Raw genomic sequence first — 24,618 nt, 5'->3', positions numbered from 1 at the left:
AAAACTGCATCATTGCAGATTAAGCGCCAGGGATGACTTGCTTGTCCCTCCTCTGCGTGTCCTTCCCCGAAAGAGGTTGGCTCTTTTCTCTTGCAGAGGTGGTCAGCCAGGCCTTTTCTCCAATGGGCCAAGGCATAAGTTTTGTTTTTTAAATGAGCTTGCTGCTGGACCCCCCCCCCACACCCACCCACACCCGTTTTGGACTTATTGGTAATCGTTCTGATTTGTAAGCACCAGTTTGAAGCATGTACAGGCTATTATTTATACCAGGTGTAATGCTATTTATTTTGCTAAAATTTTCAAACTTCAGAACCCAAGTCTTAAATGCTAGGGAATTGGGTTTTTTGTGTGTTTCAGATGAACTCTTTCCCTCATATGGTTCTTAACATACTTCAGAACTCATCCGACCTGAATCCGACCAAATAGGATCCAGTTTAAATTAAACTCTGAGTGTCAAGATTCTTTTTGATTGCAAGGTTCTGGGTAGCAAAGCTGAACTTAAGTTAATGTACTTACATTAACTTAATTGCCAAGAGCTGTCATTTACTTGTCCAACTTCCTCTTTCATTTCTTCCTATCTGTTGTGCTGGGCTTACCAATTGCTTGACTTAACTCCAGAAAAAAAGTCAGGTGTTTTCATTTCTTATGATGGATTTTTATCTGCTGGTTATTCAGGCTCCGTATCAAGGAGAAATGCCGTAGTTAACAGGAACAGCTTGGCGAGAGAAAAAGAGGTTGGGCCTCCTCCGTCAAATAGCTTTCCGTCTGCATGCGCCGTCTATGGCGTCCGGAGCCTCCGGTCTCCGCCTACCTCGCCTGCAGCTGGGGGAGGGGCAAGCAACTGGGTGGAATTAGAGGCACGAGGCTTGCAGGCATTCTTGGACCACCCGCACCCCCACCCCGCCATGGTAGCCATGAATCAGGATTAGGACCATGGACTGCCAGACAGCTGAATATTTTATTTCAGCACTAGTGCCTTTTAAGAAATTAAAAATGCTAACTCTGTCCTCTCTGATACTGTTTTCTGAAGAGATCAAAGCTGAGGGTTGCGAATTTTTTTGTTTCTTAACTTGACCCCACTGGAGTTGCCTTCCGTTTCTGTTCCCACCCTTCTGAAATCCTCCCTGGTGCTTTCTAAGACTTGAGGTCTCGTGGGACCCCTTCTGGATTTCTAGTGGTGTTTTAGAGGTGTTTGGGGCATTTTGCTCTTCACCCGTAGAAGCTCACGGAGCCATGAACTCCAAATGAGTTGTGGGGAGAACCCCAAGTGCATGGAGTTAAGGAATGTGAAGAGGCTTTTGTCAGAGGGGGGAACATTTTTACCGTAGGAGGAAGCTGGATATTTCTGGGACATTTGTTGATGTCTGTCTTTGTGCCTCTTGCGTGAGACTTCCTCTCCCCAGGGACCTTGTGTTGTCACTGGGCTGCGACGGACAGGGCCTCCTCCATCCTTCGCTACTCTCTAAAGAAAGTCTCTTCTTGGAAGCTGTTGACCTGGAATGTCCAACTCAAGGGAAGGAGTGAAGATTGCCTAAATTCAGCATGGGATTGGAATAGACAGAATAAGCTGAAATTAAAAACAGAGGGACCCATTTCCAAGGTTTTTCTTTTCAGAAAGACAAGCAACCATCGTTCACTGTCTGTAAGATGAGGTGGGGTGAGTTTGGGTGGCTGGTTGGAAGGGTCAAATTGCCTGACCAGTAGCTCATAGCGACATACTTCTGAACACAGGTTTTGTGCAATTCTAAAACAGCGCTAAACCTTTGTCCAAAAATAATCCATCTGACAGGACCCAGATACTGAGGAGAGGCAGGGGGTAGAGGGAATTTTTCTGTCCTCCATCCTCAGCTGTGTCCAGAGGTACAAGGGACAGTGAGTTGCTATGGATAAAGGAATTTAGAGCTGACCTTGGGAAAGAAGGAAGCCACTAAGGCTTGGAGAAGGGATTACCTGGGTCAGTCAGGCTAAATTTTTGCTCAGCATGAGATGTACCAGAGAGACTTGGTAGACTTTCAAGATTTTTTCTGTAACAATAAAACATTATTTCTTCAGTGTCTTTTTCTTGACCTGCCCTACACTGGAGAGTTGACATTGGGGGGAATCTAGAATGTGCGTATAGGTGTGTGGGCTCATTAGTCTCTTGCCTTAGGCTCTGGAGATTGATTGGAGCAGCTTCTTGCTGGGGCAGGTCACCAAATTTCCATCAGAAATGTCCTGTTTCATCTCTCCTAGCAATTTCTTGACCAATAAAATATTTAAAGTTCTTGGAGATGCTTATCAATTTCCAGACCAATTTCAGGATTGGAATCATTTGTAAAACAAAGCAGTATCTTGCATCATAACTCAATCTTCACCCTTTGAATATCCCTGTAACATTTAGAAAAGGGGCAGAAGGAATGACATTGTTTTTGTTGTTTCACACACCCTTTATCCTACTATGACTCTCTCAACTCAGCTCTTGAAACATTACAATTTGAAGATAGTGGTTGGATTTGCACAAGAGGCTAAATGAGATTGAAGTGGGGTTGAATATCTTGTGGTTAAACGTGTGGTGGGACCAACCTTCACCTTAGCATGCTGTATGCACTAGCTAGACTAGGCCATTAAGCCATCATAGGGGAGGCTTGTTTGGGCTTGCTCTGTGAACACAGCAATTGTGGACTGTCAATGTGCTTAAGATCCAGGGTATTTGTGAACCAGGTATGCGCATCTTCACTGCTGTAGAACTCCCTGCCCTTGGTAGCGAGTCTCTCCTTCTCTCAGAAGTCTTCTGACTGCTTTGTGTTTGCTGGCCTGCAGTTGCTTTGGGACCGGTGTTACCTGCACACAGATTTGGGTTTCAGCAGGGTTGCTGCATTTTGCTTTCTGTTTCTAGGGCCATCCAAATGGGCTTTTCAAGATGGCAGATGCACTTTCTAATTTCTGGAGTTTGATCTTCCATCCTGTGATGAAGCACAATGCTCCCGATTTTCTTCTTGAGCTGAAATCAGAAGAGAAAGCAATAATATAGGCTGAGCAGTAGGAAAGGGCGGAGGTCTCTCCTCCCTCCCCCTTCTGAAGGCCCTGCCACCCTTTGCCTCCAGGGCAAGCGGAGACCATCTGCCCCAGCTGTTTCCTGAAAGATGCTGGCAGGTGGCAGTGGACTCAAGCCACATCCCTCGAGCCTTGGGGACACCACCCTGTCCTCTGAAGCAGCAGAAACCCTGTCTGAGCCTAGGGATTCCTGACCCAGGATTCACCTCCCTCTCTGATCAGTTCAATTAGCTCCCAGGATTACCTGCACAATTATCAGCACAGATGAGAAGGCTCCCCTCTCTCTGCAACACTTCCTAAGCAGGCAGATCCGCCTCTTGCTGTGCAGTTTCTCAGGTGATGCTCAGAAGTCATCCTTGGCCAGGAATGAACTCAGGACTAAGTGCCGGAAAACTCAGGGCTTCCAGGTGTCCACGAGAAGAGCAGCAATAGGGCCATCCAGGGGGAGGCTGGCTGGCTGGTTTGGGATAACAGGCAGCAGCCCTTCCGGAGGGATTCCTAACGCAACAGCGTCAGCTCGCTCCTTTTCTTGACTGTTTTACGCTAAGTAAATTAGTGGCAGAAGTGCCCTCTGCCACCCCCCTCGGTGAAGGAGTGGCAATTGTGCAATAGCAGCTCCCCCCCACTTTCGGTTCCCAGATGCTGGAGACCCAGCTGTGGCCACTTCCAGACAAGTACATTTCAACTCCCAGAATTCCCCAGCCAGCGTGGCCGTCTAGGAGAATTCTGGGAGTTGGTTCCCATGCCAGAAGGTGCTAAGGTTGGGGGGTCCCTGAAAAGAGGCTCCGGCTGGATGTTTGCATTGAGTTAAGCTATGGCTTATCGGCTAAGCTAACATGGTTTACTCTACGTACTGTGCTAAATCGTAAACCGTTGTTGGCAAATAGCAGCGGCTGCTCTCGTGCCACCTACGAAGCTGAACCCAAACAAACTGCACTGCGGCTTAGGCTAGTCTGTGGCCATTTGTTGTGCGCTCGCTTTTAAAAACGCGCAACTCTCTAGCGAAAGAGGCTCTGCGCGCAGCGAAGGCCCGAAGCGCCCGCGAAGCAGCTCGAGGCGTGGAAGCCGCCTCCGGAGACGGGCCTGCGGCAGGCCCAGGGGGCCGAAGGGGAGCGGGGGGGGCAGGGAGTTTCTGCCCAGGAGACGCGTGCTTTTTCCCCTCCCCCCGCGCGCACTCCGGGGCCTCTTGGGGGCCCTTCGGCTTCTGGCCGCCCGTCACGGGACGAGGCGCTTCCCGGAGGGCCGCCCAGGTGCCTCCCGCGATAAGCAGGGCTGGCGGGCTGGTGGCTGCTCTGCCCTCCGTGCTCCGCGGCTGCCCCGGCCGGCAGGCGAAGAGGAGCTGCCCGCCTCCCGGCGAGCCCCCGCTCGGCCGCCCGCGCGCCGCTCTCCTCCGCCTCCCTTCGGCATAGCTGCGGCCCGCCTGGCGGGGCGGCTGTGCGAGGGCCCCGGTCGCAGAGCGCGGCCGCTTTTATCGGGACGCCGCCTGCTCCCGCTTGGCTTCTGCGGGCCGAGATTAGCTCCCCGCGGCGGGCCTTCCCCCCGCGGCCGCCGCCTCCGGCAGAGCTTCCCGGCCCGCGAAGTGCGGCTGGGTGGCCGGGGGGGGCAGCCGGGGGGCGACTCCCCGGCCCCGCAGCGGAGCGCCGGTGCCGGGACGCCCCCCGGGGGACGCGGCGGGCCGGCTCCTCTGCAGGGCTGGGCGGGCCCCTCGGCCCGGAGCCCCGCCTGGCCTGCGGGAGGAGGCCTTAATCTGCCTGGCGCCGCTTCCTTTTTCCCCGAGCAAGCCGCTTCGGTGTTTCCTTTCCTTTTGCTTGAAGTTCGTAACGCGAAGCTGAAGTGTGTAGCTGTAGTATGCATTCTGAAATGTAGATTGTTTATAGGGTTTATTGTCGATATTTTTATTGCAAAAGTCATTTTAATTTTGCTAAGTTACTTTTAAAAAGAAAGTAATTTATTTCTGGAGCATTCCAGGACCCCGATTACACTTATGACAACTCTTGCCTGGTTTAGTCTCCGTCTCTCCCTTTTCTTTTTTGTCTCTGTTCTGGAAGTTGCTCCCTGCCTAGTTTGGATCACAACTTGCTTGCCAGCTCCTGACTACTCAGCCTGATCCTTGTTGAGATCCTGAGATATATAAAGACTCTTGAAATGCATGGTTTAAAATAGTTTCCTGCCTTCCACAGTTAGAAGACCTGGCTGTTCAGGTGGTATTTCCCTGTCCTGGGTGTCACACTCAGACATAAAGGAGAACTGTCTCCAGCACTTCTTAATACAAGATGCTTCCAGATCTCCCAATTAAGGCTTTATGCAGCTGTCCACAGTTTGGTGCCAAAGTTAAAGTGCCAGAGGGCTGGGAATTCTAGTTTTTCCTTAGGCGTGGAAGTGGGCTGGTGATTTTGGGCCATTCCTCTTATTTTACCCCAAACTACAACTATAAAGTGGGCTGGACTGAAGGGGGGGCTTCAGTCCAGCCCACTTTATAGTTGTAGTTTGGGGTAAAATAAGAGGAAACACATTGTCTTGAGTTGTACAAGATGATGTAAATCTAATAAGAGTCTTATTTTTTCTATTCTTTTCTATTAATTGGTTTTGAAAAGGGGGAAAGGTTTCGGAAGAAAAACAGGGTCAAATTCTGTATATCCAGCAGGGTGATTGTGCATTAAACTTTGGGTGCTCTGGAATCCAGAATCCCTCAAAGAGTTAACTTATTTAGCTGTCTGATAAATCTCTTGGCTCCATAGGTTGGCCATTTATTAAGGGTAGGGTAGGACTGGTTTCTCCTGTGGGCCCTGCCGACCCGGTGATTGACAAGCATTACCTTTGATCTGCTGGTAGGCCCCAAGCAGGTGCCTGGACTACTCAGCAGGTGGGCAAATGGCATTTCAGGATTTAAAGGAAGCCTCTCCTTATCCTGTTCTATGGGGTTATTTTTGTCATTCATTGCAGAACAGCAGCTGTCGGAGAAGGCCAGTCACTCTCTTTTGTGCTGGTTGGTTGAGTTGAGCAGTTTAGAGGCAGTTTGGTGTAGTGGTTAAAGCATCAGGCTAGAAGCTGTGAGTTCTAGTCCTGCCTTGGGCACAAAGCCAGCTGGGTGGTCTTGAGCCAGTCACTCTCTCTTAGCCCTATGAAGAAGCAGGGAGCAATGGGAAGCCACTTCCGGAAAACCTGGCCAGGAAAACTGCAGGGGCATGTCCAAGCAATTGTCAAGAGTCAAAAACTGACTCCAAGAGACAAAAACACCCCCCCCCAAAAAAAAAATTACCATAGTTTAACCATCAATGATTAAATAACTCACAGTTGGGTAATTTCACACAACAAACATTTTACCAGTTAAGCCATATTTTATAAAGTACAGTGGCTGGGTTCATCCATAGTGATGGGACAAACTACTGTAGATCCGACCAAGTTTTAGGATGCTGTGTGAAGTCAGCCTTCCGATTGAATCAGGCTGGATCTATGTCTACTTGGGTCCTCCATATTGTGTATTGCAATGCTGCTTTTCTTCTTTGCTTCTTGAGGGTTGTAATTGAGGAAAGAGTTCCTTTTCAGTCGAAATGGTATTTATATTCTTTGCAACTCAACAGAATGTTGGAAAGAAGTTATATAAAGAGGTTTCGGTCCCTTTCTCATCTGTCCATCTCCAAGAGTGTCAAAACTGAACAACACTATCGGACCAAAATCCACACATGCATCTTGCTTGCTTGGCATTTGCCAAGGATGTGTCCTCGGACAGAGTGTGTACTTCATCACCAGCTCCCTGTTGAGGAGGCTTAGGTTGGGCTAAGGCGTTTCTCATGCCAGTATGAGAAGACTTCCCGTGTGGGAAGCACAGAGCCTTCGGAGGTTGGCAGGTAGCTTGGCATGTCTGCTATGGGGCTCCCACTCTCCAAAGTCTAGTCATCTCCAGAATATCTTAGTCGTGGCTGTAAGAGAGACTAAACACTTGTTTGACCCCTTGCCTCTCCCCTTCTCTTTCCTTTTCCCTTCCCCTCCCCTCCCCTCCCCATCCCAGCACACTTCACCCAACAGTGTTTTTCCCTGTTGGCAGATGAAAAGAGGAAGGGAGCTAAGTGGGTCAAATGTCCCTTGTTGTCCTCACTGTTACAAAAGAGTTTTAATTTAAAAAGCACAATATTGTAAGGTTGAGATGCTGCAGAACAATGCCGCCTCTTTTTGGTTTTCCCCCAGGAATGCCTCTGAACTCCCACATTGAGTCTAGTAACCCAGAAGTAGGGAGGAAGGAGGCCAGGTTTTCAATCCTTCAGATTTCTCTCCCTCCTCTAGAGAGCTGCTGCGAAGGCTCTTTAATTGGTGGAAGGAAGGAAGGAAGGAAGGAAGGAAGGAAGGAAGGAAGGAAGGAAGGAAGGAAGGTCCACCTTGGCTATGGTCTGCTGGCTCTGCAGGGCCAGCGCTCTCTGAGGGTGGGCATGCCTTCATTCTCTCTGCAGACAAAGTGCCTGCCTCCTGGGCTGGAGAGGCAGGGATGGGAAAGGGCCAGGGGGCAGCTGCTCTTGCCACGACACGTGGGCTAGGCTTCCCCAGCCCATGGCTCTCCATCCAGCTGTAATGCTCCACCCAGCTGGGCAGGGGAACACTCACCTGTGCCGAGGCTGGCGAGAGCAGAAAGGGAGGTAGGCAGGTCAAGTAGGCTTTCCCGATTATGCTGCCATGATGGTGGCAGGGCAGATAGATGGATAGATACCAGGACACACACACCCCATCACACCCTTACCCACACCTGCACATCCAGGTGCCAAAAAATAATCTCACTGCTGCAAAGAGCTGGAAGGAGTTCTAGAAGCCGGGGTCATTCTGCCTTGTTTACACTTGTTTACACTTTGGAGGAAGGAGGGAGCTTGAAAGAGGCTGGGAGAGTCTGCAGCCTTTTCTCCAAGGACCTGGGCAGGCTGGTTTGGTGACAAGGTAGCTGCTATCCAGGCCTCACCTGGCAAGCACCAGGTGCAAGTGTCGGGCTTCAGTGGCCATAGTGTTTAGCTAAAGGACATCCAGGAGGAGGAGGAGAGTTGTGATGGCAATCCTGTGGGTTTTCCAGCCACTCCCCCCCCCCCGCCCCCTGCAGTCATTCTCATGTGCTGATTTTGCACCATGCGAGTAGGCTGCGGGTCCCACCTGGGTTTGAGGTAGCAGTGGGTGGCCTATCTGTCTGCACGGAGCATATCCCCGAAACGGAGGCAGAAAGGACCAGGGTGCCAAAGAAGCCAACGCAGCAGGGATTTCCAGAAGGGGAACGTTCTCTTTGCCCTCCTTGTGGCCAAACAGGCCCTGAAGGCAGCGGCTTTGGCCTGGCTAGCAAAGAAGCCCCTTTCTCCCCACCATTCAGTCTGTCTCTGCTTCTCTCCCACTTTCTTTCCTCCCCATGTCTGTCTCTGAGCCACTGCCGGGGAGTTGGAGAAGGGAAACTGGGCCATGGATACAGCTTCTGAGGGATTCTTTGGGGAAGATGACTGTTTGGACCAAGGGATCCCTCAGAAGGGGGGGGGGGACAAGGGCCCAAGGGGCTGCCTCTCCACAGCAGCGGCCTGGGCAATTCGGAGATGGCAGCCAATCTTCCAGTTTCTTCCTTTTATTTCTTTTCAAATAATTTTATTAAAGTTTACACATACAAATACTGGGACAAACTAAGAAAAATACAAAAAGTAAAGGAAGGGAGGTGCAAAGAGACAGAAAAAAGATCTCCGAGTCATCCAGACAATTTCAATAACAACATTTTCCTTAACATGTCAATAAAATTTCTTTTCCCCATATCTTATCCCTTATCAATAGTCAGATTGTAAAAATTCATCATTCAGAGTTATCAGAAATAATATATTCTAACTTTAAATAAATCCACTTTGTTTTCCAACTAATCACTTTCTCTAAGAAATAAAGCAAAAGAAATCTCTTTCCATTTATAAACAGATCAAATAATGCCCCACCCAGCTTCATTCTTGACGTCTCACTTACAAATGGTGAGGGGGAAGTCTTGAATCCTTGAAAAAAATGCCTGGATTCCACAAGAGGTCATTTATAGGCTGGCTGACAAGACAAATGACCATTTCATACAGAAAAGGAGGCCAAAATCAGATCACCAGGCCAGGACTCTGAACCTGACTTTTTCAGTACTATTGTCACTTTGAAGGGTTGCTAAACGAATAGTTGTAAGTTGAAGACTGCAATCCCGAGTCCTAGACCTGAGATACTACTTGGGTCCCAGAAAAAAATCCAACACCGTTTCCCCAGGTGTGATTGCAACCACTCCCTGCGTGCCCACTTTATTCCAACTTTCAGGGATGCCACGGGAGGCTTCGGATGTGGGCTGGTGCCAGGGCAGTGCCCGGTGTCTGCTAGCGCCTTGTTCCTGTGCTCTGAGGGCCACTCCTTCCTCTCCACGTGACCCTCACACCTTCTGGCTGTGACCTGGTGGCTCCCCTTTTGCCTTGGGGCGGGTGGGGCACGGAGTGCGTCAGAAGCCCAGCTGGGTTTTGCTGTTGGGAAGGAGACCTCAGAAAGCGCCCTCTGAGTCAAGCGCGGCTGCCTGCCTGGGCAAAGCCAAGCCTACCCTGATCTGCCCTGGGGCTGGCCTAATCAAATGGCGGCTTCCTTCTCGGTAGGAAACCCTCCAGGCTGATTCTTCTGGAGCAAAGGCTCTCGGGCAGAAATGCCTCCCTGTCAGTTGTCCTGTTTCCAGGTCGCGACTTCTTCCGTTCTCTTTCCCAGAATGGCTCCTCTTCTCAATCTGGTACTACCTGCCAATTTCCACAAAATGTTTTTAAAACAATTGTTTATGAAAATTATTTTTAATCCAACTTTTATCTTGGTTATTAAACCAGTAAAAACAATACCTAGTAATAAAATATAAAGATGGCATTATAATTGACAAAAATCATCTGAGTATAAAGAGCCATGCAAACAAACAGAGCAGGAATGGTCTCCGGTGCCAAATGGTTGCAACTTTGGTGCCAAGTGAGTTTAAATAGGGAGGAAATTTTTGCAGAATTAGGATCATATTTTACAAAGTAACACTGACTTACTTCCTTGGAATTTTGTATCATGCCAATACGTTTTGAGACTACACAGAGCTAAAAATATTATTATTTTTTACTCTAGAATTCAGTAATAAGTAGCACTGCCGTGCCTTTTCAAATGCCAAGGGAAGTAAGGATGTTTTAACGGGAGTCTAAATGATAGAAAGGCTGGTGCATGCTTTAGTTTGAGGGGATGGTACAATCACATGCTACAGTGGAAAATATCTTTATGATTTTACTGTAAAGTTACAAAAGCCTATTTTTTAAAAAGCTCTTCTTCTCAACCTGCACAGACCCTGCTGGATCCAGGCAGTGGGAAGGAGGCGGCCAGCCTCATTTAGTGTTGGTCTTCTGTGTGTCTTCTGTGGGGAGTGGGCTGAGGGCCAGGAGCCCAGGCCAAAAGCTGGCACACTGGGGAGCTCCTCCCTCCAGAGTAGATCCGGTGGTCGGCCTGTGCAAAAGACCTCTGTGAATTGGTGTCGGCTTCTAACAGCTAAACTGTGGCTACCATCAAACTGTACAACGATTCTGGAAATCAGCGACAGTAAAAAAAAATGCTGCTTAGTCTGAAGCTACCGACTGAAGTCTTGCTGCTCTCTGAGCTTGGTTGTTTTCTGGCAGACATTTTATTACTCAGCGAGGTAACACCATCAAGCTTAGAGAGCACCAAGAACCCTGGAGTCTGAAGCTGCTGGTGTCCTAAATGGCTCCCAAGTTTTAATGTTAAACTTTGGCTCTTGTGATGCGGATCCTACAGGCTTGTCCTGGATCTTGAGAGATCTGAGCCGAGAGGAGCATTGCTGCCAGTGGTGACTCTGAGGGACGCTGCGAAGGGAGCATGTGAGCGCTTATGGAGCAGAGAGGAGGCGTCATGGCTGGCCTAGTTCTGGAATGTGGTCTGGCAGAGGGAACCTAGCCCGCTTCCTGGCCTGGCAGAGGCAGAGCCCAAGGGCAGCGGGGGTGGGGAAGGCCTGGGTTGTTGGGCCAGCTCTCCTTTCAGCCGTGGCCTCTGCTGTGTGGCTGGAGGGGGAGTTGTGGTCCTGGCCTGAGCGTCTGACTTGGCCTCCCTCGTGGGATTTGGGTGGTAGAAATGCCCAGGTTGCCAAGCAAGATAAGGACGCAGAGTCTGGTTGGGGTGGATGGGTGAATCAACAAATGTTGTGCTTCCATTGTGCAGAGTCCAAAGAAAACCAGCCGTCCCAGTAAGAGAGGAAGGGGCCCACACCAGCCCCCGTTACACTTTCTGGGAATGCTGGGCTCCCCAGAACAATTCAGGATGGGGCTGGGTGGGGGGCAATGGGAGGCTTTAAAGGGAAAGAAGCAGTAGAGAAAGCCAGAGTCCATGGATGCTCCAGAAAAGCTGTTGCGGTGGCCTTTTGGGATAATTTGTTCGGTTTCAGAAAAACATACTTATCCCACAACATTAATCTCAGCCTGATAATCTAAGGCCTGGTTTGGGTTGTGAGATGACTGCATGTACGCATCCCCCCAAACTGTATTGCCTCTGATACTCCAGGGTGTTACTAAGGCTGTGCTTTTTAGTTATTTTTTAAAATTTCCCCATTCAGTAAAAGGCCTGAAGGGTTTGTAGATCTTTTTACAAAAGCACCTGAATGAAAAATTACTCCACAGGGAATGAAGTGCCTTATGATTCAGACAGGCTGGGCTTTCAGCCATAGATTCCTGGCTCCTTTAAGGAACACATTAGAGATGGGAAGGTGTTAAAATGCGTGTTTTCAAAAGAGTTGAGCAGTTAAGAGGGCATTGGCATCTGGGTCGTTTGTCTGTTACTTCTGGCAAACAGGTTTTGCAAGTTGTGGTTTTAAAACCCAGTACAGGGGTAGGCAACCTCGGCTCTTTTATGACTCATGGACTTCATAAAAGAGCCGAGGTTGCCTACCCCTGACCTAGTTGATCAGAGTCGACAGCAATGGGCCTCTTTTCCTTTCTAGCCCCTTTCAGGTTGGAAGAGGGTATCGTGCATTTCACACGGCTGTAAGACCAACGTCTGTTGGTTTGGGCTGAGATTATCATGGTTTGTAACAGTGTCTTAGTATGATATGTAAACCCAGGTGATTCAGGCTTATTCAACCATGGTTATCATCACGGGCAGGCTTTAGAGCAGCCCATGAGGACCTTCAAGGCGCACAGATTCTTTTTAACGAGACATTTTTCGCTGCTCTTTTGTTGAATGCGATTCTTTCCAGCCCTGAAGGCAGCAGCGCACAAAGGCTCAGAACTTGAGATCGTGCTGCAATGCACATTTGTCAAACAGCTTCTGAATTTGAGTATGAATTTTCCCTCTCGATGCCTCCTTTCCCACCTCTTCAGAAAATTCTTCTGGAAGAATATTTGGGTTGAGGAAGGGATGAAGCAAGGTTGCCCCCGTGTTCCTCATTGGGGGGGGGCGCTCAAAGAGTTTGCCAGCGTTCAGCCAGGTCTTGGCTCTGCCCAGTGCGATCTTGAGGTTGGCTCTCCTGACGACCATTCCACGAAACCTGGGTTCATCCTCTCCCACATGGAGCGCACAGATACTGGGAAGCCACGGGGTCCTGCTGTGGGTCTCATTTGGTGGAATTCATCATTGCACACTAGATCTTAACATCAAGCTTGGCTGTAAGCTCTCTGGGCAGTTAACCGTTGCTGAATTGACTTACTTGGCAGTTGGTTCTCAGTCATGACTTGAGTAGATTAGTTTCTTTAATACAGGAAGAATAGCACCTTATATACACCAAAGCTTTTCCTGCTACAATACAAGCCAAGTTTGGTGCTTCAGAATTTGTTCTGTTTTTACTCTGGCCTTTCCAAATCGGATTTTCATTCTCTTGGTGGCTTTGGCTGTTAACTTGACTGTTCTCTCTAGTCTGAGAACTGCTGGTTTCTGCCTTGCCAGCTTCATTCTTTATAGTAGTACTGTGACGTATCCTTGAAAGGCACTCTCTTCTATCTTGCTTAAACTTGTAATAAATATTATTTCTTCACTCTCTTCACTCATAGGATGGATTGGGAATTTCCCATTTAGTTGAGAAAAATGGGCCACCAAGTGCATCCAGAGACTTGCTCAATGCAGGAGTCCCTATTCCGCCTCTGTCTGAACACAGCAGGGCACGGGGGGGGGGGGAGTCTGCGGGACAGAGGATCCGTCCGTCGCTCATTAGTTTATTTCCCTACCACTCAGGCAGAATCACCTTCCTGTAACTTCTTTCTTTGTTTTGTTTGCATCTTACATAATAAGCCCATTATTCTCTGTTCTTGTGGTCTGGAAGTAAAGGTAGTTCTTGACTTACAACCTTTTGTTTAGTGACCAAAGTTACAACAGCATTGAAAAAAAATGACTTATGACTCTAACAAGCTACTAAGTCAAGGGAGGAAGCCGGATTCACTTGAATCACCGTGTGTGATTGACTTGACAGCGGCAGTGGTGTGTTTAACAATTGTAGCAAAAAGGTTGTAAAATTGGGTGCCACTCATTTAACAGCCACCTTACTTAGTAACATAAATTCTGATCCCAATTGTGGTTGTAAGCTGAGGACTGACTACCTGCGCAGAGAGAACCTTCTATGGTCACCTTCTGCTTTTTTTGTAAAATAAAAAGGTGCCGGAACTCACAGACGTCATACAACCCGCCTTGCCTACCCTACAAGCTTCTATCCAAAAAAGGTGCCGGAACTCCGTCCTGGCCGTTCTGTGACAAAAAAAGCCCTGGTCACCTCCCTTCAGAGACTTGAAAAATGCTGCCAGATCCCCGGCTCCTCTTGGGACTCCACAGCCGCCCCTTCCCCCCCCCCCCAAGTCTCTGGGGAGGAGCAGAAGAGCCAGGACCTAGAGGGGAGAGGGCCAGGAGAGGGGAGAAGGCGTTTCTGCTTAATTCGGAGGCAGGTTGTGTTGCCAAATATTTGCCCCCCCCCTCTGTGTGTGTGAGAGAGAGAGAGGGAGAGAGAGAGAGAGATGCCAGCCAGCCAGCCAGCCAGCCAGCCTGTGCTTCTCCATCCCTTCTCCGTAATGAGCATGTCTGGTTCCTACCAGCCGCTGTGTTTCCTTCAGTGCCCTCCAATCATAATAATCCCAACTCTTGGGGCAAGGAGAGACTGCCTAATGAAGCCGGCTGAGTCTGGGAGATTAAGAGGTTACTGGTGGGGCTTTTCCGTTTGATCAGGCTGTCCTGAGCGTGAGAAAAAGGTTTCTGACAAGTGCAGCCTCCCGTCGTGGGGAAGGACATTCCTGCTGCTTTTGGCTGTGCCACAGTTGCCTGGGAGATGGGAGGACTCCTTTGACTGGCCCCCTTTGTCTGCTGGGGAGCAGTGGCCAAGGGGTTAACCCCGGGCTTCTTTCTTTCTTTCTTTCTCTCCCCTCCCAGATACGCCTCGTCCCCTGGGGTCAGGCTGCTCTCAGGGCCGGCCGGAGCGGAGGGAAGGGAAGGGTTGGGTCCTGGAGCTTAGCCTACCCTCTTGAACAGGATGCCCCTTTTATTGTCTCCCCTGGCCCCCACACAGATTAAGGCTGAGCTAGTGGGCATCCCAAGAGCTGTGTTCAGATCCTGCTTAAGCTAGAAGTGAGCTAGAAGCTGGAAGGAAGGTGAGGATCTAAAGTGAAATCTACCCTTGCGAGGCTGGCCTTGACTGAAAGTGAGCCAGAGGGCAAGAATGAGTCCATAAGGTAGCTGCTGAGTAGCCCCCCTTGGGTGACTCAGGCAAGTAAGCCAAGCCATGTGATTATGAAGTAACAGTGTGGAAAACTCCATCCTCTTGAATAGGGTTAGATAATTGTGTTGCTTTAAGCTGAGCAGTTGCTTGAAAATGCATTTTAATACTACAATAAGCTTATAGTAAAATAAAAAGAAATCACATGCTTCCTTTATATCCCTTAGATTTGGGGAATGGTGATAAAGACAAGTTTAATAATAGAGCGTTTGATCTTGGCAGAAGAATGCAGTTTTGAGCTAATGTGCATCCCAGGATGGAAAGAAGATCCACGTTGCTCAAACATGCAGCACGGCTGCTCAGCTCTGCCGGATGCTGCTCTGTGTAACTCAAAGCCTCACATCGCCGGCCATTTCGTTAAGGGATCTGCGTGTCTCTTGCTTATTCTGCTCATTTTCTTTCAAGTTATAGTGAGCTGTAATTCATTGCAATGGTTGGCTTTTAGGCAGAATAACCTGATTTTCAATAGTATATAACTATAGCTATTTCCCCCCATGTACACTTGCTAATTTGAAATAATTAGGTTTTCAAAAGTATAGTCCTGGGAAACTTTTTAAAAATGCAAAACTGAGTTTGTGTTGTACCTCCTGAGAAGAGGAACGGCTTCTTTTCCTACGCTATCACACAAGTCCTATTTCTTTTGGGAATGTCTTTGCTTCTCTTCTGGGAAGATTCCTCCAGTAAGAGCCCCCCCCCTTTATAATTGGTTCTTCTTACTGGAAAGGAAGGGATCCCCCTTTTTAATGCTGGAGCCAGAATTAATCTCTTGGTTTGAAGTGGTGATTGAAAAGAGGCATGAAAAGCCTTTTGGAGAGCTGGCAGAATGCAGGGATCATGGCAGCCCCCCCATGTGTGTTTTTAAAAGCAGAATCCCCCTCCCAACACACACACACACACACACACACACACACACACACACATCCTGATGACCATTTTTCTGCTTCTACAGAGTTGGGAAAGCCAGCTTCCTGTCTGCCTGGTTCAGTGATTGTTGCTAACCCGGGGGCCATTCACAGGAACCATAAGGGAGATGCTTTGGGAGTTAAACATTTACCTTTCAGCCCTTCCCAGAGAATAAAGGAGGCTTTAAGGTCTGGTGGGCTAGCAAGGCCCCTGCAGTCTTCAGCTACATTCTCATGGAAATCCCTTTGTGTCAGGAGCTGTTGAAAGCGACTTGCTGGGCTCTTGGAGGAAATGCAGAAGGAGTGTAAGGAAAAGCATCAGACCCAGGCAAACCCACAGAGTTCGCAACTGAAGTTTCCCCAATGTGCAGAAAGCCGAGGCAGCCTTGTGAGCAGGTGCTGAACTGTTTGCTTGCCCGGGCCAGTGCATTGTCGCTCTTTAGTTAAACCATAAGCCAGATTTTTGTAGGCCGTGGCTGAGGAACACGCCAGCAACTGTGTGGATCTCTTTGTTCTGCCGCTAAGCCAGATATGAAAGATCAGGAGACAAATGAAGGTTTACCACATTGAATTTTACAGCTCTAAAGTTGGAGCTGGTTGAGTTGATGGAGATGGTCTCTGGTCTCTTGGGAAGTGCTGGGAGGGCAGACAGAGCCCTAATCAGCCAAAAGAGAGAAGCGGATCTATAAAGAAACTCTTCCAGTCCCAGCTTAAATTCCAAAGAGGTGCTGGCTCCTTTTGTGGCAGCAGCTTCTCTGAGTGAAGCACTTACAACTGGCTGGGTTAATATGAAATCTATTTGAACAGCTTGGAAGGTGGTAATTTGGCTCCTCTTGCTGGTTTCAAGACACTTGAGTGGAAATTGATACAGATACCTGCTAAGTCCCCTTCCTTGGCTTCCTTGCAGGGGCCTCTGCAGCAATGCAAAGTGACCGACCACTGTGGCGAGTCCTCCTGGCCTTGAGCGGTCTTTTTGGCAATAATGTGCAGAAAGCATTTTGACTGGCAAACGAAGACATGCATTTCAGTTGCAATCAAAGACATTTCAAATTAAGATGTGAGCAGGCCTGGAGCCACTAAAGCTTGGGGAACAAGCCTGAGTTTTAGAAGTCTAGAAATGGCAAAGATTTGTATCTGGCACTCCGTTTCTCATGGTGCCCGTCTGTCGGTTGGAAGCAGGGCGGGCTGGTGCGCGTTGCTGCACTCCCTGGAGCTTGTCTGCTCTTGTTGGAGGATGTAATGAGAGGCTTCTGCCAACAGCCCCGTGGCTGATTGCACACGTGTGTGGAGCACCTCAGAACCATGCCCAAGAAGTGGAAATCAGGGTGTGGCTGAGGACTGGCAGCTAGTGCTCTTCCATACATTGAGGATAACCAACACCCGTGTCGGAGCCAGCTGGGGGTTGTTTGTGAAGAGGAGCTTCAGAAAGGCTGCAAAACAGCCTGTGGGTCTGGACGGCAGGGTTTATGGCCTTGGAAGGAAATTGCGTCTTGGCAAAGGGAGAGCAACAGGCAGGTTTCTGTATTCTGTGCACCACCCTCTCTGGTCTCAACCTGGCTAGTATTTGATCTCTCTGGACCTCCTTGTAGGAGGAGCCTTGCCAAGTTCTTTTGTTTGACAGCACTGATGACCCTGGGCACTCTAGTGGACGGGCATCCCTCCCTTGGACATCTCACTGAGCTGCCTGTTGTGTAAAGGCAATAACATATGCCCCTTTGGAAGAGAAGCAGTGTGTGATCTGACGTGGAAGAGAAGATATGATAAGGTGTGTGAATTCAAGGCAGAGGGATGTCGCCAGACAGAGGGCCACCGAGTGGCTGAGACGGACTTGGCCAGGGCAGGCCTTTTCTCTGCTGTGTGCTGATGCTCCCTATTGTCTGTTTCATGGATATATGTATGCCCCACCTTTCACCTTGACTCGTTCCCTCTGTTCCCCTTGTGCTCTGACTAAAACTATTATTGTGAGATCCACTCATGGAATAAGTGTTGCCACCTGCCCCTGGGGTTTCTGAAACAGCCCTGTTATTCAAGCAGGCAGGGTCACCCTCAGGGCCAAGCCAGGCCCTGCGTGGGGAGAGGAGTTCTTCAGGATCAGCTCTAACTCATTGGTCCATTAGGGTGAGGAAGGTATGATAGATCTCTGTTCCATGTTCTGCTGTAGGCTAATTTAGCAATCCTGAAGTGGGCATCTCCTTAAAAAGCTTTGTGAAAGATATAGTGAAGGAGTTCTTATTTTGCAAGTGTCTTGATCAAAGCTGTGCAATAGTCAGCTACAGAAAACACACACACCCAGATTCCTCTCCTCTTGTAAAGTGCGAGGTGGGTCTCACAGCCCTTCACCAAGGGCATGGCCAGAGGGTGGAGACCAATAGGCCAGTGAGATCTAAGTTTGACAAGGATTGGAGATCCTTACTGACTTTTAGCAGGAAATAAAAAAAAAGAAGTCATGATGCATGGCTCTGAGGATTACTATAACAATAATAGTTATGGAGAAAATGTGAACAATGCTGCAAACATGGAGTAAGAGCTTATCTCGTATTTATACAGGTAGTTCTCAACCTACTACCACAATTGAGCCCCCAATTTTTGTTGCTAAGTGAAACATTTGTTAAGTGAATTTTGCCCCATTTTATATCCTTTTGTACCACCGTTGTTAAGTGAATCACTGCAGTTGATTTACTATCTTTGCTGGTATGCTTCAGAGTCCTTTGTAAGGCCCACAAATATTCATACGAAATAAAAAATACCCAGGTTTGTTGTGAATGGGTTCTCCTGTTTCTCTGGGGGGGAAAAAGGCCAGGTTTGGCTCTGGAATTGGGTGGATCCTGAAAGGCTTGAGAAACTCAGAGGAAACAGGAATTTGCCTTCTTTGAAAAGGCTCTTAGCCATTTTGTGATCGCGCCCATGATCAATAGACTGCTCTCAAATAGGAGGAATCCATGGTCGATCAGGGAGGTCCAGAGCCTCCATTCTTGGTGCCCCTGGGATTCGCCTCCCTAGTTAGGAAGTGGAGGGTCTCTTTCTAATGCTGTTGCTGGCCCTGGCGAGCATCACTTCCATTCTTCTTTGCCAAAAGCCCGATCCACCCGAGTCATCATGATTCAGTCCACGTGGGATCGACTCTCCCTTGCCTTCCGCTTCCTCCAGCACCTCCAAGCTTAGCTGCATTCAGATTTCCAGGGGGTGGGGGTGGGCTGGCAGTTTTTCAAGGTGCCAACATTGGCTTCCCAAAGCAAGGAGGCAGGTCAGCCGTGGTGGGAGACGTGAGTGTCAGGCCAGAGAGGGGAGTGAACCTAGAGGGAGAAGGCTGGAGCGGCAGAGAAACAGGTCTTGCAGTCTGAAGGATGCATCACTATTTCTGCATGACTCACGGCCTGGTGTGTGGGATATTTATATATATTTCCTTGTTCTACAGAAGGAAGCCTCGCTTCAGCCTCCGTGTTTGTCTTCCTGTATTTGATAAAATGCATTTCCTAACTTTTCCGTTCCTCCTGTTTATATCGGGAAAACCCCAGGGGAAGCTGGGCTGAGATGTCCTGACTTTTTTAAAAGATCTGGGTCTGGAGATTTTGGTTTGATTGTATATTGTAAGCTGGACTTGGCGTGGTTCTCTGAATAGACAGCCATGGTGGTCAAGGGACATTTGGGGTGGGGCCAGGCTAGTAAGTAACTGCAGAGTAACTGTGAGCAGAGAGTCCATTTCTTCTCACTCAATATTTCCCTGTCTTACATGCAGAAATAAGATGATTATAACAGTGGACAGGCTTCTGAAACTTCTTAACAATTTTAAAGGTGTAAAACATTATTTCTTAACCTTGGTCACTTGAAGATGTGTGGACTTCAGCTCCCAGAATTCCTCATCCAGCCGTACTGATTGCTGGCTGGAGAATTCTGGGAGTTGGTCCACTTATCTTAAAAGTTGGCAAGATTGAGAAACACTGGAATAAAGAGATGATATGCATCTTATAAATCTGTATGTGAATTTAGCATTTCTGTTCTGCCAAGAACTGTATTTCTGCACTTCATTTGCACCCTACACTAGTGGGGAGGGGCTGAAGCCAGTGTTGGGTGGGCCAAGAGCAGAAGTGGGTGGGAGATTTCTACCATGCTGTCCTCTGCCTCTCTTGCCAGGGTGAGGACAGATCACTTACCAAAGGTCCTCACGGTATGTATCCAGCCGGCTTTTAGAATTAGGCCAAGAGTCAGGGGCGTCCAGGGGGGAGAAAGTGGGGAAATCAGGAAGGGAGCATCAATTGCCTGATTCTGTCCGCCATCTTGACCTTTAGAGCATCCTGTTCTTCGCCAAGGGCAGCGATTGCCCAGCTCAGGCCGGGCTCCTGCACTTTGTGGCACCAGGTGAATCTTTTCCAGGAAGGGAAGCACACCTGATGTCCCAGCCCCATCCCACCTTCTGGCTCTCCCACATAGTTGGACTTCCTCCTCTCAACTAGGATGGAGGAGGGGGAGAGGCTCTGCTTCTCTGCCATCTCCCCTCTGGGGATGCACAGCAAGAATCCTTGAACTCTTTGGCTGCCTTTTCCCAGTGGGATCCAGCAAGCCAAAGGAAAGAGGCTCTTTGGGAGCTGCTAGAAAGAAACATGGCTCCACCAATGGAAAGTGCATGGAGGGAGCAGCCAAGAGAGTCCCAACTCTTTGCTCTGACGCCACTCAACCCCTCTCTGGTTTTTTTGTTCCTCCTCCTGATGGGCTTCAGTGATGTAAGGGCTTCACAGATCCTTAGACCCAAATACAGATGTTTTATGTTTTTGCGCTTTTGTAAGCGTCCCTCTAATCTTGTATTAAATTTCTCCTCTGTGTACCTTGGCACTCATACCTTGAGTCTCAGAAATAGGGGAAAGGGTATATTTTTACAAAGTGACAGAAATACTGCAGTGGAATGGCTTTGTTTTGCCAGGGTTCGGTTCCAGAATCCCCCCTTTGCCTTGGGATGAACATTTTAAGGATTTCTGCCTAAGAGAGTTCTGGGGAGACCTGGCAGAGGCAGCCGGTTCCGCATCATGGATGTCCACGGAGGCAACAGAAGAAGAGGGTCATGAAGGGGTTCTGCTTATGAACACCCAGGAAATTTAGGTGCCCAAGTTCTGCCCATGGCTGCCCAAGTGGCGCTGATTTGGCAGGATTTTTATCTTCTTCAGGGGTGGCTCTTCCCATTTTGGAAAAGAAACCCATGGCAGGCTACACGCTTCCCCCAGTGCAACAAATGAGATACATCTTGTCGTCTAGAAGAGGTTGGAAGGTTGATTGACCTCTCCTGCTGGTTTGGGTAGGATTCTCAATAGGTCACCATGATTTGACCAACTCCCAGAATTCTGCGGGTTGAAGTTCACACCTTAAGAGTTGCCAAGGTGGAGAAACAGTGAGCTAAAGTGGAGAAGTTGTCTTTTGTTTTACAGCAGATGCCTCTACTTTGCTGCTCTCCAGAATTTCACCGCTATCCAGCTTTGGCCCCCATTGATTGGGCATCTTGGAATTTCCAATGGATCTGGCCAGTGTCAAGTCAGAAAGGGTTCTTTCTTCTCAAAGCTCCATGCAGCTGTTTTGAGCTCTTAGGGTTTTCCCTTCTCAGGCTCTGCATTTTAGCAAGCCTGCAGTCCACTGCCTGCTTTAGCTCTCTCGCCCTTGTGCTGCTCTGCTCCCAGCCAGCCTGCAGATGGCTGAACCTGCCTGCACAGCTTACCTGCTGGTCTCCTCTCCTCCCTGTCCCAAGCCTGCCTGAGTTCCAACTACTGATCCATCTGGTTGCCATTTGGTGTTTCCTTGGCGCCATCTAGTGGTCACTCTGAAGAAGTGCGCAAAATACAGGGGAGATAAGAAGAAAAGCAGATCTGGCAAACAATGCTTAAATTCGAAAATAAAAGGGAAAAAGTTGCATGAAACCATAGAACTTGGCTCAATTTATGCATATTCTTTCATTTGGAATATCATGTCATACATTCTTCGTTGTTCTGTTATGTTTTCTGGTGACTGGTGACTGGGAAAAGCAGAATGTAGATTACAGAATAACAGAGAAGGTCCCTTCCAACTCTTCCAATAGAGTTGGAAGGGACCATGGAGGTCTTCTAGTGTCCAGCCCCCTGCTCAAGCAGGAGAACCTATACCATTTATGACAAGTGGCTGTCCAGTCTCTTCTTGAAAGCCTCCAGTGATAAAGCATTTATAACTTCTGGAGGCAAGTTGTTCCACTGATTAATTGTTCTAACTGTCAGGAAATTTCTTCTTAGTTCTAGGTTGCTTCACTCCTTGATTAGTTTCCATCCATTATTTCTTGTTCTGCCTTTTGCTGCTTTGGAGAATAGGGGGTTGACTCCCTCTTCTTTGGGGCAACCCCTGACATATTGAAACACTGCTATCATGTCACGTCACCTCTTTCCATTAAATTAGACATAGCGATTTCCAGCAACCGTTCTTTATATGTTTTAGCCTCCAGTCCCCTGATCATCTTTGTTGCTCTTCCCTGCACTCTTTCTAGACTCATCTCAACATCTTTTTTATAGTGTGGTGACCAAAACTGGATGCAGTTATTGGCCTTACTAAGGCTTTATAGAGTGGTACTAGTACCTAATGTGACCTTGATTCAATCCCTCTGTTAATGCAACTTAGGATTGCATTGGCTTTTTTGGTTGCTGCCTCACGCTGCTGGCTCATGTTTAATTGTTTATCCACTAGGACTCCCAAGATCCCTCTCTCAGTTACTGCTATTAAGCCAGATTTCACCTAATCTATATGTGTACTTTTAGTTTTTCTTGCCTAAGACTTTACTTTTTTCTACATTGAATTTCATTTTGTTAGATAGGGCCCAGTGTTCAGGTTTGTCAAAATTCATCTGGGTCTTGAGCCTATTATCAAGGGTATTGACTATTCCTGCCAGCTTAGTGTCATTTGCAAATTTGATAAGTTCCCCTTCAATTCCCTCATCTAAATCATTGATGAAGATATTGAAGAGTCCTGGGCCTAAGACAGAACCTTGTGATACCCCACTGCTTACTTCCCTCCATGTGGATGTAGTACTGTTAAGGACGACTCGTTGAGTACGGTTTGTCAGCCAGCTACAGATCCATCTGGTGGTGATGTTGTCTGTCCCACTTTTTTCTAGCTTACCAAGCAGCAGATTGTGGTCTACTTTGTCAAATGCCTTAGTGAAGTCTAAATATACTATGTCCACGGCATTTTGCTGGTCTTCTATTTTAGTTAGTTTGTCAAAGAATGAAATGAGATTGGTTTTTTGGCATGATCTATTTTTGACAAACCCGTGCTGGCTTTTAGTTATAACTTTGTTTCTAGATGTTCACAGATCTGTTTTTTGATTATCTTTTTCAGGATCTTCCCAGGTATTGATGTTAGGCTGATTGATCTGTAGTTTCTTGGATCTATTTTGTTTCCTTTCTTGAAGATGGGAACCACATCAGCCCTTTTCCAATCCTCTGGTAATTCCCCGGTGCTCCAGTTATTTTCAAAGATGTGGTGCAATGGTTCTCAGATAACATCTGCCAGCTCCTTGAGGACTCTGGGGTGTAATCCATTGGGTGATTTATATTGATCAAGATCAGACAGGTGTTCTCTTACCATTTTCTTGATTATTTTAGTTTTTATTTCTAGTCTGTCTTTTACAGTTATATTTTTCGAAGGTTGTACTGTAGTTTCATTTTGCATGAAGACTGATGCAAAGAATGAATTAAAAAGCTCTGCTTTTCTCTCTACTGCCTATAACTTCCTTAACTTTCTTAAGTGGACCTATTTTTTCCTTGACTTTTTCCTTGTTATTTATGGCCCAGGACTCTTCAACATACTTATGGCGGCTGTAAAAGAAAATAAAAAATACTTTTAAAATTATTTTTTCTTTCCCCCTTTCCCCTGCACTTTTGGCTTTGTTCTTTTCTTCTTTGACTCTTTTCTTTTTTCTTTATTTTCTTTTTTCTAATTATTTTAAATATTAGTTTCTGTTAGATTTTAGCTTGTTTAAAATTCTAATAAAGTTATATCGAAACAAAAAGAAAAGACAAGCTTGATGGGACACTGAGTTTTGATGATCATTATTGCTACTGGATTTTGACTGGATTGCAAATAATATTTTAGTATAACGGTGCATTAGCATAATGGCTAGAAAAGTGCTTTTTAAAAATGCCATTTTCAGGAAAGTGAATTTGACAGAGTTACCTCTTTGTCTGTGAATGGTGGGAAATGGTGCCTTCACAAGCCTTCTTTCTTGACATTAAACTAAAGCCAGAAGAAAATGAAAGTAGTTGTCTTCTTTTGCTGATGAAATACCTTCTCTGGACCGGAGTGCATGACATTTCTCACTGGGAGATTTTTCCTTGCCACAACACCAGCTCAGATCGGTCACTTCATTTTCAAGAAAAACTGTTGCGTCAGTTTTGCTCTTTCCTGCTTCTGTCCGTGGTTTCTCTACACACATAGCTGACGGTATTCGGAAGAAAAGAACCAGTTCTGGCCTTGCAAAGAGACTCTCTTTATCGGCAGAGAAACATTCTCCTGCAGAAGCTGCTGGGTGGATTCGGGTTTGCAGGGAGGCTGTTTCCTGCCCCAGAGGATTGCGTGTCTACATTTTCATTCTGGCAGGAAAAAATGCCGCTTTGATTTCAAGGTGACCCACATTCTTGTGTTAGGAAGAATTGAGTTAATTAGACAAATCAGTCTTTGCTTTCTGAGTTTTGACTTGCATGAGCAAAAAGAGCTTGGAGGGGACATGGTAGTGGCTGCCCATCCAGTTCAGGCATCGGATCGAAGGCGGGGAGCAGAACCCGGCTGGAGTTACCTGGATAGCAGCCTAAGAGGAAAGGCCAGAAGACGCTTCCCAGGCTTTGCCTTCTTCGGGCCGCCTCCTGAATTTCAGTTCCTAGAAAAGAAACGTCCTCAGTAATTCCTAAAACTAATCTGGATCGAGGTGGGATGATAATCCCCTCTTTTGTAATAACAGAAAAA

At 47.7% G+C, this 24,618-nt stretch overlaps 1 protein-coding gene and 1 long non-coding RNA gene across 3 annotated transcripts in view; one reads left to right on the top strand and one right to left on the bottom strand.

The window, feature by feature from the left end:
• Window positions 1–24,618, top strand: part of MACF1 (microtubule actin crosslinking factor 1) — a 296,242-nt gene that overhangs the window by 31,940 nt on the left and 239,684 nt on the right. The window lies entirely within an intron of this gene.
• Window positions 337–4,325, bottom strand: LOC308671999. 2 transcript variants are annotated; one of them, XR_014027328.1, is made up of 5 exons: window positions 3,278–4,325; window positions 2,145–2,980; window positions 1,951–2,024; window positions 1,324–1,531; window positions 337–822 (listed from the first exon to the last, which is right to left on the bottom strand). It is a non-coding gene; the product is annotated as an uncharacterized lncRNA (long non-coding RNA). The 2 variants fall into 2 exon arrangements; XR_014027327.1 differs by having other exon boundaries at window positions 337–1,531.

This window comes from Vipera berus (genome assembly GCF_964194415.1).
Source record: "Vipera berus genome assembly, chromosome: 9".
NCBI classification, from domain to species: domain Eukaryota; kingdom Metazoa; phylum Chordata; class Lepidosauria; order Squamata; family Viperidae; genus Vipera; species Vipera berus.
Note: the sequence above shows the minus strand (reverse complement) of the source record. Positions and strands in the feature narration are given on the sequence as shown.